Source organism: Lampris incognitus, chromosome 14, assembly GCF_029633865.1.
Source record: "Lampris incognitus isolate fLamInc1 chromosome 14, fLamInc1.hap2, whole genome shotgun sequence".
NCBI classification, from domain to species: Eukaryota; Metazoa; Chordata; class Actinopteri; order Lampriformes; family Lampridae; genus Lampris; species Lampris incognitus.
The window spans coordinates 7,019,792-7,037,328 of record NC_079224.1 but is presented as its reverse complement, the minus strand read 5'-3'; positions in this window follow the sequence as shown (position 1 = coordinate 7,037,328).

The window sequence follows — 17,537 nt, the reverse complement described above, 5'->3', positions numbered from 1 at the left end:
GAAAGTCACAAAGCATCATCCAATTAGCCTCCCCCTGCCCTTCCTCTCCTCTCCTCCCTGCCCTTCCTCCCCTCTCCTCCCTCCTCTTCCTCCGCGGGACTCGCCGTAGCCCAGGTGGATACATGTGGAAACGATGTATTAATTCTACTAAATCAGACAGGAGGAAGTTCACGCGCGGAATTCTGAGCGCGGACCCACCACCGCACATTCCGAGCGGCCGGGTTGTTTCCCAGGCGGGGCGATTAGCGGGCCCGTGTTTATCCGGCCCACATGTTCCCCGGTATGTTCTGTCTATTCTCACTCTCCCGGCCCGACCCGTCCAGTTGTTTCGACTGGGCTGCTTTCAAGCGGCCCCGTCTGGCACGTCTCACCCCCCCCGTCTCCCTCCCCAGAATGTGCCTGGCTGTGCTCTCCTCGTCCCAAAGGAAACAGCGCTCCAAATGCTGCCCGGCGGGGAGCACTGGTGGGAAGCAACATTAACAAACTGCCTCACAATTGAGTTGTTTTCTTCGTCTCCCATTTTTCCCCCCACAGCCGCTGAGTCAGATTTGATTCACCAGAGGTCACTTCCTGTAACGTTGAGGTTTCAGTCTAGATGGCTTGTTTTAATGTGGCTCCTCGCTGTTGGTATGTCTTTCCCTTTCTAATCTCCCTCGGACTGCTTTTCTTTTCTTTGCTCGGGGCCCAGCAGGCACGGATGTGGTTAGTGACTCCACCGGCCCTCTGGAAGGAGTTTCATCAAGTCCACAGCGAGGTCCACCAGACCGGACGGTCCTTCTCCTGTTGTTTATGATGGGAACCGCTCGTACGGATCAGCCGAGTATCTTCTACTACAACCACTACTACTACTACTACTACTACTACTACTATGACCACTACTACTACTACTACTACTACTACTATGACCACTACTACTACTACTACTACTACTACTACTATGACCACTACTACTACTACTACTACTACTACTACTATGACCACTACTACTACTACTACTACTACCACTACTACTACTACCACTACTACTACTACTACGACCACTACTACTACTACTACCACTACTACTACTACTACTACTACTACTATGACCACTACTACTACTACTACCACTACTACTACTATGACCACTACTACTACTACTATGACCACTACTACTACTACTACTACTATGACCACTACTACTACTACTACTATGACCACTACTACTACTACTACTACTACCACTCCTACTACTACTACTACTACTACTATGACCACTACTACTACTACTACGACCACTACTACTACTACTACTACTACTACTACTATGACCACTACTACTACTACTACCACTACTACTACTACCACTACTACTACTACTACGACCACTACTACTACTACTACTACTACCACTACTACTACTACCACTACTACTACTACTACTACGACCACTACTACTAGTAGTACTACTACTACCGCTACTACTACTACTACTACTACTATGACCACTACTACTACTACTACTATGACCACTACTACTACTACTACTACTACTATGACCACTACTACTAGTAGTACTACTATGACCACTACTACTACTACGACCACTACTACTACTACTACTACGACCACTACTACTACTACTACTACTACTATGACCACTACTACTACTACTACTACTATGACCACTACTACTACTACTACTACTACGACCACTACTACTACTACTACTACTACTATGACCACTACTACTACTACTACTACTACTATGACCACTACTACTACTACTACTATGACCACTACTACTACTACTACTACTACCACTCCTACTACTACTACTACTACTACTATGACCACTACTACTACTACCACTACTACTACTACTACTACTATGACCACTACTACTACTACTACTACTACTACTACGACCACTACTACTACTACTACTACAATGACCACTACTACTACTACGACCACTACTACTACTACTACTACTACTACTACTACGACTACTACTACTACGACCACTACTACTACTACTACTACTACTACTATGACCACTACTACTACTACTACTACTACTACTACGACCACTACTACTACTACTACTACTACTACTATTACTACTACTATGACCACTACTACTACTACTACTACTACTACGACCACTACTACTACTACTACTACTACGACCACTACTACTACTACTACTACTACTATTACTACTACTATGACCACTACTACTACTACTACTACTACGACCACTACTACTACTACTACGACCACTACTACTACTACCACTACTACTACTACTACTATGACCACTACTACTACTACTACTACTACTACGACCACTACTACTACTACTACTACTACTACTACGACCACTACTACTAGTAGTACTACTACTACCACTACTACTACTACTACTACTACTAGTTTCAGCTGCTGCCATTAGGGGTCACCACAGCGGATCATCCACTTCCATCTCTTCCTGTCCTCTGCATCTTCCTCTGTCACATGAACCTCCTCTTTGGCCTTCCTCTTCTCCTCTTCCCTGGCAGCTCCATATTCAGCATCCTTCTCCCAATATACCCAGCATCTCTCCTCCACACATGTCCAAACCATCTCAATCTTGTCCCTCTTGCTTTGTCTCCAAACCGTCCAACCTGAGCTGTCCCTCATGTCTTCCTGTCCTCTGCATCTTCCTCTGTCACATGAACCTCCTCTTTGGCCTTCCTCTTCTCCTCTTCCCTGGCAGCTCCATATTCAGCATCCTTCTCCCAAAATACCCAGCATCTCTCCTCCACACATGTCCAAACCATCTCAATCTTGTCCCTCTTGCTTTTGTCTCCAAACCGTCCAACCTGAGCGGTCCCTCTAATATAATCGTTCCTAATCCTGTCCTCCTTCATCACTCCCAATGAAAATCTTATCATCTTCATCTCTGCCACCTCCAGCTCCACCTCCTGTCTTTTCCTCAGTGCCACTGTCTCCAAACCATACAACATAGCTGGTCTCGCAACCATCTTGTAAACCTTCCCTTTAACTCTTGCTGGTACCCTTCTGTCACACATCACTCCTGACACTCTTCTCCACCCACTCCACCCTGTCTGCACTCTCTTCTTCACCTCTCTTCTGCACTCCCCGTTACTTTGGACAGTTGACCCCAAGTATTTAAACTCAAACACCTTCTTTACCTCCACTCCTTGCATCCTCACCATTCCACTGTCCTCCCTCTCATTCATGCATAGGTATTCCGTCTTGCTCCTACTGACTTTCATTCCTCTTCTCTCCAGTGCATACCTCCACCTCTCCAGGCTCTCCTCATCCTGCACCCTACTCTTACTACAGATCACAATGTCATCCACGAACATCATCGTCCACGGAGACTCCTGCCCGATCTTGTCCGTCAACCTGTCCATCACCACTGCAAACAACAAAGGGCTCAGAGCCGATCCTTGATGTAATCCCACCTCCACCTTGAACCCATCTGTCATTCCAACCACACACCTCACCACTGTCACACTTCCCTCATACATATCCTGCACCACTCCTACATACTTCTCTGCAACTCCTGATTCCTCATACAATACCACCCCTCCTCTCTCAGCACCCTGTCGTAGGCTTTCTCTAAATCCACAAAGACACAATGTAAGTCCTGCTGGCCTTCTCTATACTTCTCCATCAACATTCCCAAAGCAAACAAAACAAACAGACGATGGTGATTTACTCCATGTACACAGACTACATCATACTCTTATAGTACCGTCCAAGAGTAATGCATCACATGACATCACATACCTGGGAAGGAGAACGCCAAGACTATATGACAGAGAAGGAGAGAGAGGGAGAGGGAGAGAGAGGGAGAGAGAGAGTGGGGGTATTAGCAGCGTTACAGCTGTAGAGGTTTGTGGAGACCGCGTGGTCCTCGCATGATGCTTGCTGGCACATGGAGTCACTGCTGGATAGGCTCTCTGAACAGGAAGAGCCTTTCCTCTGCGAGTATAAGTTACACACTTCAAGTTTTAATAGACAAGGTGGACCATGGGTACATTTTGGGTTATTCGGGACCACCCCCCACCCCCGCTCCGAAAATCGGCCTCCAAAGTCCTCCTGGGCCCACCGGACGCAGCAGACCAAGCTCTTCTAGCTGATCCAGTGCCAGCTCTCCCAGCTGATCCAGCGCCAGCTCTCCCAGCTGATCCAGCACCAGCTCTCCTAGCTGATCCAGCACCAGCTCTCCCAGCTGATCCAGCACCAGCTCTCCTAGCTGATCCAGCACCAGCTCTCCCAGCTGATCCAGCACCAGCTCTCCTAGCTGATCCAGCACCAGCTCTCCCAGCTAATCCAGCGCCAGCTCTCCCAGCTGATCCAGCGCCAGCTCTCCCAGCTGATCCAGCACCAGCTCTCCCAGCTAATCCAGCACCAGCTCTCCCAGCTGATCCAGCACCAGCTCTCCTAGCTGATCCAGCACCAGCTCTCCCAGCTGATCCAACACCAGCTCTCCCAGCTGATCCAGCGCCAGCTCTCCCAGCTGATCCAGTGCCAGCTCTCCCAGCTGATCTAACGCCAGCTCTCCCTGCCAGACACTCCCGACACACCTCCCCACACTCCACACAACGACACCAAAAACACCATAGCTAAACGCCAGGTGAGGCCGCCGCCAGGCCGCCCTCGGTGTTTACTGTCCAGTAAAAGAGAGGCGCAGTCTTTTTCATTACATGATATTTATCTGGTGTAGTGTGTACACATGACACATATATGGAAGCCCTGCAAGACCAGCAAAAATTCAGTTTTGCATGGCGTAACTGGGGTGTTTGGTCACCAAGCGGTTTCCAATGGAAGTAGAAAACCAAAAGGTTGAAGAAGCTGAACCAGGCGGCTTTCCATCGTGTGTTTTTAACGTCATAAAACCCATGTTGAAAACACAAAATCGTGTCATCTTTCTAGCACGGCGCCGTATTAGCGTAAAGGCTTCGGTCTCGTTTTTCACCGCTGCTTTAAGGCACGGGAACGCTCGCCTCACCGTGCCGAACCGCCCTCCTGGTACACAGACTGCCCCAACAGGCCCACACACACCAGAGCGCTGCAGTCCTCCTTCATTTCATAACCTACAGCCGGGGCAGAACAATTATATTCCAGCGCTGCACTCCAATTTCAAGTGGTGGATTATCCCCAGAGGAGCGCCGGCAGTCTGGGAAGGGCCAAGAGCATAAAGGCAGTGGCAAGATGGCGTCTTCACTTCCAACACCCAACATGTAGGTGATAACAGTTATAGACACAGTACAGGGTTCGACTACCGAGCAGGCCTTGGGAAGGGACATCTGAGCAGGCCTTGGGAAGGGACATCTGAGCAGGCCTTGTGAGGGGACATCTGAGCAGGCCTTGTGAAGGGACGACATCTGAGCAGGCCTTGTGAGGGGACATCTGAGCAGGCCTTGTGAAGGAGCAACATCTGAGCAGGCCTTGTGAAGGAGCAACATCTGAGCAGGCCTTGGGAAGGAGCAACATCTGAGCAGGCCTTGTGAAGGAGCAACATCTGAGCAGGCCTTGTGAAGGAGCAACATCTGAGCAGGCCTTGGGAAGGAGCAACATCTGAGCAGGCCTTGGGAAGGAGCAACATCTGAGCAGGCCTTGGGAAGGAGCAACATCTGAGCAGGCCTTGGGAAGGAGCAACATCTGAGCAGGCCTTGGGAAGGAGCAACATCTGAGCAGGCCTTGTGAAGGGTCCTCTGAGACCCTTCCCTGAAAACCACAGATATTGTCCCTTGTGAAGGGACAATATCTGTGGTTTTCAGTCGGGGACAGATTAACTGCATTGTCTTCCGAAAGACTGTTGAAACTGCCGTACGTTTGGGTCGCTGTAACCCGTGACATGAGGTGAGCAGACGGTAACCGGACATGTTCCGGGCTGAGTGATGGAACATCATCATCTATCTGCCCTGCAGTTCAGGAAGGATGAGCATTTGTTAAACTGATAAATTACTCAAAACTGCAGCTCATTAGGACACTTCAGCCAGTTCAGGCTGACGATGGATAAAAATAGCAAGACAGTAGAATTTACATATGCAGAGAATTCCACCCATCCATTATCCGAACCGCTTGTCCTGCTCTCAGAGTCGCCGGGATGCTGGAGCCTATCCCAGCAGTCATTGGGCGGCAGGTGGGGAGTCACCCTGGACAGGCCGCCAGGCCATCACAGGGCCCCCCCCACACACACACACACACACTTAGGGACAATTTAGTGCGGCCTATTCACTTGACCTACATGTCTTTGGACTGTGGGAGGAAACCGGAGCCCCCGGAGCAAACCCACGCAGACACGGGGAGAACATGCAAACTCCACACAGAAGACGACCCAGGACGACCCCTCCAAGGCTGGGCTACCCCGGGGCTCGAACCTCGGACCTTCTTGCTGTGAGGCGACCGCGCTAACCGTTGTGCCGCCCCTCTGACATAATTTTACTTACTTATTACTGATGTGGGGAACCATTCTACAAATATTTGGGTTTATATGGACATGTAAGCAGTATAAAGCATGTCAAATAAGAATGACAACCCCACACACACCCTGGCAAACAAAACCTGTAAGTTATGTTTAACTGTCCTTTTTGGGGGTTTGTAATATAAACTTTTGTTGTCCATCCCTAAATTAAACCTGTCTCTCGTGTGGATTTTACAGTCCTTTTTCCCCCCTCTTTACAACGGACAGGGTACCATATTAAGTGGCTGTTTGAATTTATTTTATTTTGTTATGGCAAGACATTAACCTAGAGTCATATCACACAAGTACACCATTATATCACACATCACAGAAATACTAAAGTATACTGCACATCTGACCCTCAGGGAGGGAAGCGGGTGGGGGTGGGGGTGTAAGGAGAAATAAGATTTACGACTCCATATATGATATTTTCAGCAGCAACCCCTCCACTGTCCCACCTTTACTAGGGAGCCGGCTCAGCTCCGGCGTCTGGACGGCAGTTCACAGCCGCGGTCACGGAGCCGCCCGGCCGCGGCGGGAGGACCATCAGAACCGGCTGCATGCAGACCAGCGCAGGATGCAAAGCGTCCGCTAAGTTATGCTGCCGCTGACCTTTTGGCGGGCTTTGAGAAGATGGATGCTACCCGGCCTATCGATGTACAACCCTGGCTCGCAGCGGCGTGTCACACCCACACAGCCCCTCGTTCAGCTCGCTCAATAAGTCAGCGGTCCGGATGATGAAACGCAAACATGGACGGTAGACGCGCTGCGGATGCCGGCCTCGGTGAGCTGTTGTGCATCGTTTCGTATCGTTTAGTTTTGTTTTGTTTTTCTTCTTTGTAAACTCGATGTCTTGCTACCCGGAGCTCTTTCCCCAGAGAAGAGCTTATGAATGTAGCCTACAAAAAGACCCGCTGGCCGGTCGCCAGCGGGGTCAGCCCCCTTTAGTCGAGCGGCTAGCGTTGTGGTGCAGTACACCCGGATCGAATCCCCCAGCAGGCGGAATTATGCTCAGTTGCATGAACATCAGGGACCATCAGGGGAACAACTTCTGCGGTTATGTCCCAACTTTCTCATCCCGTCTAAGGAATTACTGGGCACTTTGGTGGTGAAACGCCGGAAGAGCGGGAAACGAGCCGGCGCGCTCACGTGCAGATGACGCACTCCGTTGCCGCGAATATTTCTCTCTGACGTGCGATCGCTGTACAACAAACCTGACGAACTCCATCTACTGGTGGGGAAGGGCGGAGACTTTTCTTCATCCTGCGCTTTGTTCTTCACAGAAACGTGACTGGGTGGATCAATACCAGACTCTGCACTGCCGCTGGCAGGTCTCCAGCTGTTCAGAGCGGATCGCCATGCATCCAGCCACTGTTTTTATATTAACAGTGGCTGGTTTAGTGATTCTGCAGTGCTGTTCTCCTGCTCTGCGACTGTAAACCCTAACCCCCGGAGTTGCTTCATTCATTCTGGCCGGTGTTTATGTTCCACGTGCAGGAGGCACAGCACATGTTTGCAGACCAAATACTGTGTATGAAGCAGTCAAACCCTAACTCTTTCATTATTGCCCTCGACGACTTAAAAAAAAGGGAATCTTGGCCATGAAATACCTAAATATGGTAAGCTTATTAAATGTTGGACCACGGAGAACACTTTAGATCACTGTTACACTAAAATCAACAGTGCCTATTACGTGGTCCCCCGCGCTGCACTGGGATACTCTACTGTAACAAGACATTAATGTACAAAGGCCGAGAACCTGGAACCGACTACAACAGCAGACCCCAGGAGAGGGGCTATATGAAGCATACATGGAACCTGTGGACCAGTAGGAGACCTGCTTCCACACTGACTCAGAAGCAGGTGGTGGCTCAATAATCAAACATCAATTGAAAGAAGCTACTGTCACAGCTTGAGAAGGAGAGGCTCAAACAGGATGACTATATGATTCAGCACCCTGAATGGCCACCCAGTAGGCAGGAGATACATGAGGACAGACTCCAACCAGCTGAAACAATCATACCTGCCATGACAGCTGAAACTACTGAGGTTCAAATGAGAATCATGGCCAGACTAACGACAATCAACCTCAGGCTCGGCTTCCACGACTCGGTGACAAAGTACCATCACAAAGCCTGCTTGTGGAACACAGCCTTATGCAATATCTCGAATGCCACCATAACAGAGACCAACGAGATTCTATATGCCACTGCAACCATAATCCTGGAGATGCTTGGGTACAGGATTAAGAACACAGGTAACACACAGTACCCTCCATGGAAGACAGGGCTGGAAGCCAAGATCAAAGCAGCACAGAGAGATGTTAGCCAGTTAACAGAGATACAGAAAGGTGCGATGAAAGACAGGCCCTGGTTGAAGAAATACAGCAAGATGTCCAAAAATGAGGCCCTGGAAACTGCCAAACAAAGGCTCACAGCTCTGGCCACCAGGCTTAAGAGATACACCAGAGAAGCAGAAGCCAAAAGAGTAAATGGACTGTTCATCAAAGAACCATCCAAAGTGTACTCCCAGCTGCAGCATAACAAGGGAACAACGTCAGACCCACCCAGAGCAGACACCAAGTGATACTGGAAGGACATATGAGAAAAGGAGCCATCACGCACCACTAATGCCCAATGGCTGGTAAACCTAAGAGCAGACCACAGCAATATCCCAGAACAAGAACCAGTCATCATCACAGTAGCCGACGTCCAATGACAAGTCTCAAACATGAAGAGCTGTACTGCACCAGGCCCTGATATGATCAATGTCTACTGGCTGAAAAAGCTGATGGCACTCCATGAACACCTGGTGACACAGATAAACCAGACGCTAACATCAGGGTCTCACCCTGACTGGCTAATACAGAATAGAACAAGACTGGTCATGAAGGATCCCCACAAGGGTACAGCACCTTCAAAGTACCAGACAATAAACTGCCTCTCCACAACATGGAAGATCCTTTCAGGCATCATAGCTGAATAGGCACATGAGTAAATACATGAGCAAAACTCAGAAAGGAATTGAGAACACCACCAGAGGGTCAAAGTTCAGCTACTGGCTGATAGAGCAGTCGCCCAAGACTCTAAGACCAGACAAGACCAACCTAAGCACAGCCTGCATTGACTACAAGTAAGCCTAAAATTTGATGCCCCACACATGTTTACTGGAGTGCTTGGCACTATAAAAAGCCAACAGAACACTAATAGCCTTCTTCAAGAACTCAATACAGCAGTGGAAAACAACACTAGAGGCCAACTAAAAGACAATCACATAGGTAACCATCAAATGTAGCATATATCAAGTTGATGCACTATCCCCACTGCTGTTCTGCATAGGCCTGAACCCCCTCACTCAGGTCATCACAACGAGTGGATATGGATACAGGTTCAGATGTGGAGTTACCATCAGCCACCTCCTATACATAGATGGCATCAAGCTGAATGCCAGGAATGAGCGAGATATTGACTTAACACAACAATACAACAGCACAACAATCTTCAGATATACACACAAAGTTGACTATCATTGGCAGTCACTCGAGGTCGAGTATGACCATCCTCCCTCTGGGTCCTCAGGTGGGTGTAGTGGCCAATCCTGGAGCTGCATAATGGGAGGACGCCTGCTCGTGACAACTTTTTACGTGGAGTGGCTGATTGTCCGGGAGCTGGATGTGATTTTCCCCAGCCTCACCTGCTGCCCCCTGTCTATCAGGAAGTTTTTAATCCACTGGCAGATGGGGGCTGGTACAGTGAACTGGGTGAGTTTGGAGTGGAGGATATCAAGGACGATGGTGTTGGACACTGAGCTGAGGTCCACGAACAGGACCCTTGCGTGTGTCCCTGGGCATTCGAGGTGTTGGAAGATGTAGTGCAATCCCATGTTGACTGCATCCCCCACTGACCTGTTTGCTTGGTAGGCAAACTGCAGGGGGTCAAGCAAGGGGCCTGTGATTTCCTTCAGGTGGGCCAATACCAGTCTCTCGAAGGATTTGATGGCCACAGGTGTAAGGGTAATGGACCTGTAGTCATTTAATCCTGTGATACGGGGTTTCTTGGGGACCAGTATGATAATGGAGCTCTTAAACCAGGGGGGGACTTCAAATAGCTCCAGTGATCTGTTGAAGATCCGTGTGAAAATGGGGGCCAGCTGGTCAGCAAAGACTTTCAGACAGGAGGGTGACACACCATCTAGGCCCGGTACCTTCCCCTAGTCTTCTGTCTCTGGAAGAGCTGGTGCATGTCCTCAACATAGATCCAGAGGTGTAAAAACCAGGTCCAGAAAGTAAATGTCCAAACTGTGTATTTGCTCCAACCATGTTACTAAACAAGCTGATTTCATTAACTAGTTTTCCCTACCTAGTTGAGGAGTGGTGTTGACTAGAATCTGCTGGTGTAGTGCATGAGTAGAACAAACACATGGTTTGGACTTTCAGTTTCTGGACCTGGCTTTTACACCTCTGCACAGATCCTGAGTGCGGGTGAGGGGTCAGTTGGGAGGGGAGAGGGGCTGGCAGGGGGTGCAGTGGTTGTGTGTTGTGGCTAGAGAGGGTGAGGGGTGTGAAAATTTGCTTATCAAACCTGCAGTAAAACCCATTTAGATCATCAGCCACTTGATGGCTCCCTGCAGTGTGGGGTGCAGTTGGTAATGTCTTTCAAACCCCTCTGATTTCCTTTGTGAATGTATTTCTGGCTTGGTTTTACTGAATCCTATCTCCACTCCCGTTGGCTTTCTCTTTGGCCTGACAAAGCTATCTGAGGTTTGCTGGGGACCAGGGCTTATTGTTGAAGGTACTGAAAGTTTTGATTGGCCACACACATGCCCTCACCAAAGCTGATATAAGATGTCACAGTGTCAGTAGGTTCGTCCAGGTGCAGCCTCAAAAACAATCCAATCAGTGCAGCCAAGGCAGGCCGGGAGCTCCAGTTTTGACTCATTGGTTCATTTCCTCACAGTCTTAACCACAGGCTTTGCAGATTTTAGTTTCTGGCTGTAAGTTGGAATGAGATGAATCAGATAGTGATCAGAGAGTCCCACAGGCAGGTGCTAGCCAACCAAACATTGTGGTAGACTACAAGGAAAAGAAAACAGCAATAGTGATCGATGTAGCAATCCTGAATGATGGCAATATCAGCAAGAAAGATCATGAGAAGCCAAATAAATACAAGGGCTGAAGGAAGAGCTAGATTGGATGTGGAAGGTGAAATCCAACATAGTGCCATCGGTAATATGAGCACTAGGGGTTGTGACCCCCAGACTGGTGGAGTGGCTCTAGCAGATTCCAGGAACAACATCTAAGGTCTCTGTCCAGAAGAGTGCAGTCCTAGGAACAGCTAAGATACTGTGCAGAACCCTCAAACTCCCAGGCCTCTGGACCCGAGCTTGAGGAAGACACACCACCTGAAAAAGGATGAGAGCTAATGTGTGTGTTTGTGTGTGTGTGTAGGTACCCATTCACATGTTCTGCATCATTCAATTCAAGTTCTTATGTCCCTGATAGAAGAACAATAAGCGTGGCATGCTAGAGCCGCAGAGAATGGAAACAACCAAACACCAGTGCAACAATCAATATGTAGCATTGATCCACCATTGCCTCTATTCCCACTGACTTCACACATAGTATCTTTGTTTTATCCTTTGTTTCACCAGATATTGTTCTCCCTCTGTACATGATCCTGATTTATCAGGTCTCATTTATCAGGCCCCATCCCACCATCATGCTCATTCCACATACAGCAAGTGACACTGTGGTCACAGAGCGGGGCCATGCCAAGGCACAAAGTGATGAACGACATTCCTTTTATGAGATGCATATCAGCTGAACATGTGAGTCTCAGCTTGTGTGTGAACAGCTGACGTCATTTTTTCTCCCGCCTATGAGAAAAGGGGGAAGAGCGTGAAGAGTATTTCTCGTCCTGGTGCGGGTTTCTCTTGCAATAACGGTCGATGTGTTTCATAAAGGGCATGCAATCATAGTTCACGCCTTTACACACAACAACCTCGGATAAGCACACAATCCCCCTCTTCTACACCCCCACACCCATATCTCTCTCTCTCTTGCGCGCTCTCTCGCTCTCTCTCTCCCTTCTCGCTTTCTGGATCTCACTGTCTCACACAAACACCAACACACTTTCTTTCCCTATGGTAAGCCTAAAAATGACAGTAAGTGTCATATGCGTTGGGCAAATGCTGTATGGGCTTGTTCCATCTCATCTATGAGATTTTGTAATGCCTCATGTACCATTCCATGTCCTGCAATCCAAAGCATCACGTTCTCTCGGTTCCAAGAGCATGCTGCTAGGTTGCAGAGCTTTTTCTCAATATAGCCCTTTTCCTTGGAATAGTCATCATGCTCTTGGAAGGCCTGGGTGGCCAAGTAGTATGTAGTTTCCTTCGAATCTAAGCTGTAAACCTGTGTATTCTCAATATCATTTGACTTAAAGTTACCTCAGAGTTGGTCACCTTTGCGGACACACATTCCCCTTGGGAGGTCTCAGTCTCAATGGGAGGCTAGCTTAGCCTCTCTAGTTAGCATTAAACTGTAGATCCTACCATGGGGAACACCACCCACCCCCCTGAAAGCTTTGTGCACCCATCTTACCCATTATCTGTTTATCTGTGATATAAATCTGCCTGTCAATGTGTCTGGGATCTTTCTCTCTCTTTTATTATCTCTTTTCAGGAATAGAGTTTGTGTTGTTCAATGGGGGGCATGAAGCTTCTGTCTGCGCCCTCTCCTCTGGTCCCATTGACCCAGGCCCTGACCTCTCTGGAGACTCTTGACTGCTTCCTCCCCATATGTGACAGTTGTGGTTATACATCATTCTGACTTTCTGTGTCCATGATATATGTCTGGGTCTGCCTGCTGTGTGGATGAGAGCTCTAGTCTCTTTTCCAGGAATCTGTGGCACTCGCTTTGTGATGCTGCACATGGGAATTTGCTGCTGTATGGCCTATTCTTTTTGCATTGTTCCTTTATCACTAATTGTTGTATTTAGAGTTACAGTTCTAAACCTGTTCTTATGTTTTCAAAATCAAAGGTCTTACATAGGATTGATGGTGTGCTCTATTGTCAGTTCCTGTATCCACCTGTTGTTCACTATGTTAATGTAAAATCTTCTGGCATTGCAATTGTTATTTAGAGCTATACAAATAATAATTTAATAACTTCTCCATGGATTATCACCTTGCCGTGGTGGACAAGATCCCGAGAGCAATGGTGTCTGGCGCTATGCTCCTGGTAGGGTCACCCATGGTGATAAAGTCAAGGGGGAGGTCCCTAACAAAGACCAATCTAACCAAGACCACAATGGTGGTACAGGCAGAGGATGATGGCTGACTTTAGGGAAGCATCACAACGGCTGGGAAGGCGGATGAAGGCTGCAGCAGAAATGGGCCCCCAGCTGTCTTGGACTTCATACCACTGGATCCTGACTCTGTCAAGGACTGTGTGGTGGTGTCTGTGCACCAGTCTCCCTACGTTAAAGAAAGTCACGCATGGCGCCCGGGTAGCATAGCAGTCTATTCTGTTGCCTACCAACATGGGGATCACCAGTTCGAATCCCCATGTTACCGCCGGCTTGGTCAGGCGTCCCTACCTCGGCAGCCTTCTCTCCTCAAAAGCTGACAATGACTCTGAGGTCACCCATCGCCTGAGTTGTGCCAGTGGCGCTTACGCCAGACTCAGGAAAAGAGTCTTTGAAGACCAAGACCTAAAGGCCCAAACGAAACTCCTGGTCTACAGAGCTGTTGTTCTCCTCACCCTGCTGTATGGAGCAGAGTCATGGACCACCTACAGCAGGCACCTGAGAGCCCTGGAACAATACCACCAAAGATCCTCGTGAAATATCATGAGGATCAGCTGGAAGGAGAGATGTACCAACATCAGCGTTTTGGAGGAAGCCAACATGACTAGCATCACCACCACAACAATGCAGCACCAACTCTGATGGACAGGCCGTGTCATCCACATGTCCAACACACGTCTCCCCAAACAGATCCTGTATTCCCCAGCTGAAGGAAGATCAGCAAGCTGCCAGCGGGCAAAATAAACGTTTCAAGGACAATATCAAGACCAGTCTGAAGAAATTCAACATCACATCGAGCAACTGGGAACACACTGAACTGGATAGGCGCTCCTGGAAGAAATCCGTGCAGGAAGGAGCTGCACCTAATGAAATGGAGCTCCACTGTGCCGCAGAGAAAAAATGACAGCACCGCAAGGACGGAGAAAAAGTCTCAACTACCACCACTTTCCCCTGTCCACACTGCACCAAAGTATGATTGGCCTCTACAGCCATCTGAAGACCCACAATAGACAACACAATGGACAGGACAGTCATACTCACTTCCAGTGACCACCGACGATGATGATACAAATAAATTTGACTTGAAAATAACAACTGTCAAATAGAAATGGCCATCTGTCATCTTTCTCAGTAAAAATAAATTAAAAAAACACACATTCATTTCTGAAGTGTAATAGACAAAAAGGAGATTTAATTACATTTTTCATCTGGTAAACAATTTAAATTCTATCAGCCTCTTGTTATTAAAGCTTTCTGTCCCACAACTGCTAAATCTTTTCTTCTTCTTTTTTTCAGTGAGGAAAAGAAAACCATTTCTTCTATTCAGCCATTATGCCCCTGTGCTGTCTAGTGTGAAGCTTCCTGTTCAGTGTCCAGTAGATATGCAGAGGGCTAGACAGCTGTGGATCAATGCCGGGCTGATTTTAAAATGGGACACTTGTATTACTGTCTATACAGAGGGGAGGAGGGGGAGAAACGAGGTCACTGGGTCGTCTTTCCTGTCTGCTGGCTCTATTGTCGTCACCTATTCAAACGGATCACCAGGGGCAAAGAGAGGAACAAGCAGCAGCCACGCAGAGACAGAAGTCTAGCCATTCAACTAAATAAATAAATAAATAAAACAGTGCCCCTTAAAGCAGTGGTTCTCAACCTTTTTGGGGTCCTGGACCCCCTGCGTATTTTTGATCTACCCTGAGGACCCCTCCACCTGATCTTGGGGGAGGGGGGTTGCAATTTGATAGAAACAGTAGAAACTGCATTTTAAATTGCATTATAGCATTTATTCACTCTTTGGGGCAAAAATAAGAGCTTTCAGTTGTAACTTAGATATAGTTAACAAAACAGAATTCTTATGCAGTAACTTTCAGATATATGTAACAAAACAGAATTCTTATGCAGTAACTTTCAGATATATGTAACAAAACAGAATATGTATTCAGTAACTTTCAGATATATGTAACAAAACAGAATTCTTATGCAGTAACTTTCAGATATATGTAACAAAACAGAATTCTTATGCAGTAACTTTCAGATATATGTAACAAAACAGAATATGTATTCAGTAACTTTCAGATATATGTAACAACAGAATTTTTATGCAGTAACTTTTAACAATGCAAACGGGAGCGAGATCTCTTATTAAAACACAATAGATTACTCTTGTGAAACAGATGTAATTAGAGAAAAAAGTCCTGTTACCCTTTATAGTTTAGGTAGATAAAGGTCTCAGTCACATTTGAGTAAAATAATCCTATTTCTATAAATGTCATAGGATCTTTTTTTTAAAGATATTTTATTTTCACGGACCCCTTGCAATTACACCACGGACCACTAGGGGTCCGCGGACCCCCGGTTGAGAAACACTGCCTTAAAGGACATCGGCTTTTATTCACACGTGGTGGACGAATGTACACACGTTGATCAAATGTAGAACGAGTAGGATTTGTCGGTCGCGGTTTGTAAACGCAACGTTCAAAGTTGGCCCCTCCCCCCCGACGTCACCAGAAAGGCACGCCCCCTGACCACAGTTTCCACAACACACCCCAGTGTACAGGCCAACTCACCGTCGCTCTTCATCCCCATCCTCTCCTTCGGTGCTCGACAGCGTGCCTCAGATTCGCTCTCGTTTTGGAACGAGCTTTGTCCGTGTAGTGAAGCAGGCTATCCACTAGAGGGCAATAAAGGGTCTGGGAAGGCAACTGCTGGGGTATAGAGAAAAAGGTGTGGCAGTAGAATATCAGCAAGAGACGAAGCAAAGTTGTTAATTGTATTTGTCCCGGTCGCTGCTCGACACCCTCTTGCTGGTCCGGGGAGCGTCCCGACCGACCAAAGGAGGCGCTAGTGCAGCGACCAGGACAAATACCCACATCCGACAACCCACCCACAGACACGGTTAATTGTGTCTGTAAGGACGCCCAACCAAGCCGGAGGCAACACGGGGATTCGACCCGGCGATCCCGTGTCGGTGGGCAACGGAATAGACCGCCACGCTACACGGACGCCCGAGAGAAAGCAAAGTGAAGTTGTTCACGTGCGTTACGTTGAGTAAAAATGAGGTACCAAAAACCCTGACCGCCTTGGTCGACCAGGATGATGGTCCGCTGGGCGTTTCGCCTCGCTATATTTGCGTCTTTTCGGCGCTGTGTCCGCCATTGTCGTAGCTTCCTCTTGGCTGCGTGCTTACGATCTCGATCTGGCACCTGGTCGCTACGTTTTTAACCACGAGTTTCGGGGGGGGCGGGGATCTGTAGCTGGGGAAACGATAATGGGTAATACTTCCGGTGTTCGGCGGAAGCAGTATCGCAGACCGGCGACAGATTTGGCTGAAGAAGTGTTGGCTATACGCCCATTTCACGCCACGGCCATCTTGGATTCTTAAAAAACCAAGCGGTGGGAACTTAGCCACGCCCCCTTCTTACTTCATTGAAAGCACTGCTGGAAGCAACATGTCGTACTGCTGCGTACCGTCCTAAATTCAACTGACACATCAAGATGCCATATGGCTAAATGTTTACTCCTCCTGCTATTATTGCAACAGACATTATGTACATGTAGGCCTACTGTATGCATTGAGCTGCAGAGGTTGCCCCATGTACAGCCAGTTAAATAATATTGGGGTGACCAGTTTCACTGTGACTAAAACATTAGAAGGGAGGCAGAAGTTTGACGCTGAAAAATGTTTGCTCCTGTTTGTAGTCGCATTGGTGACTTAATAGCGGAAGAAGATGAAGAGGAACATGAAGAGGAACATGAGGGAGATAGGT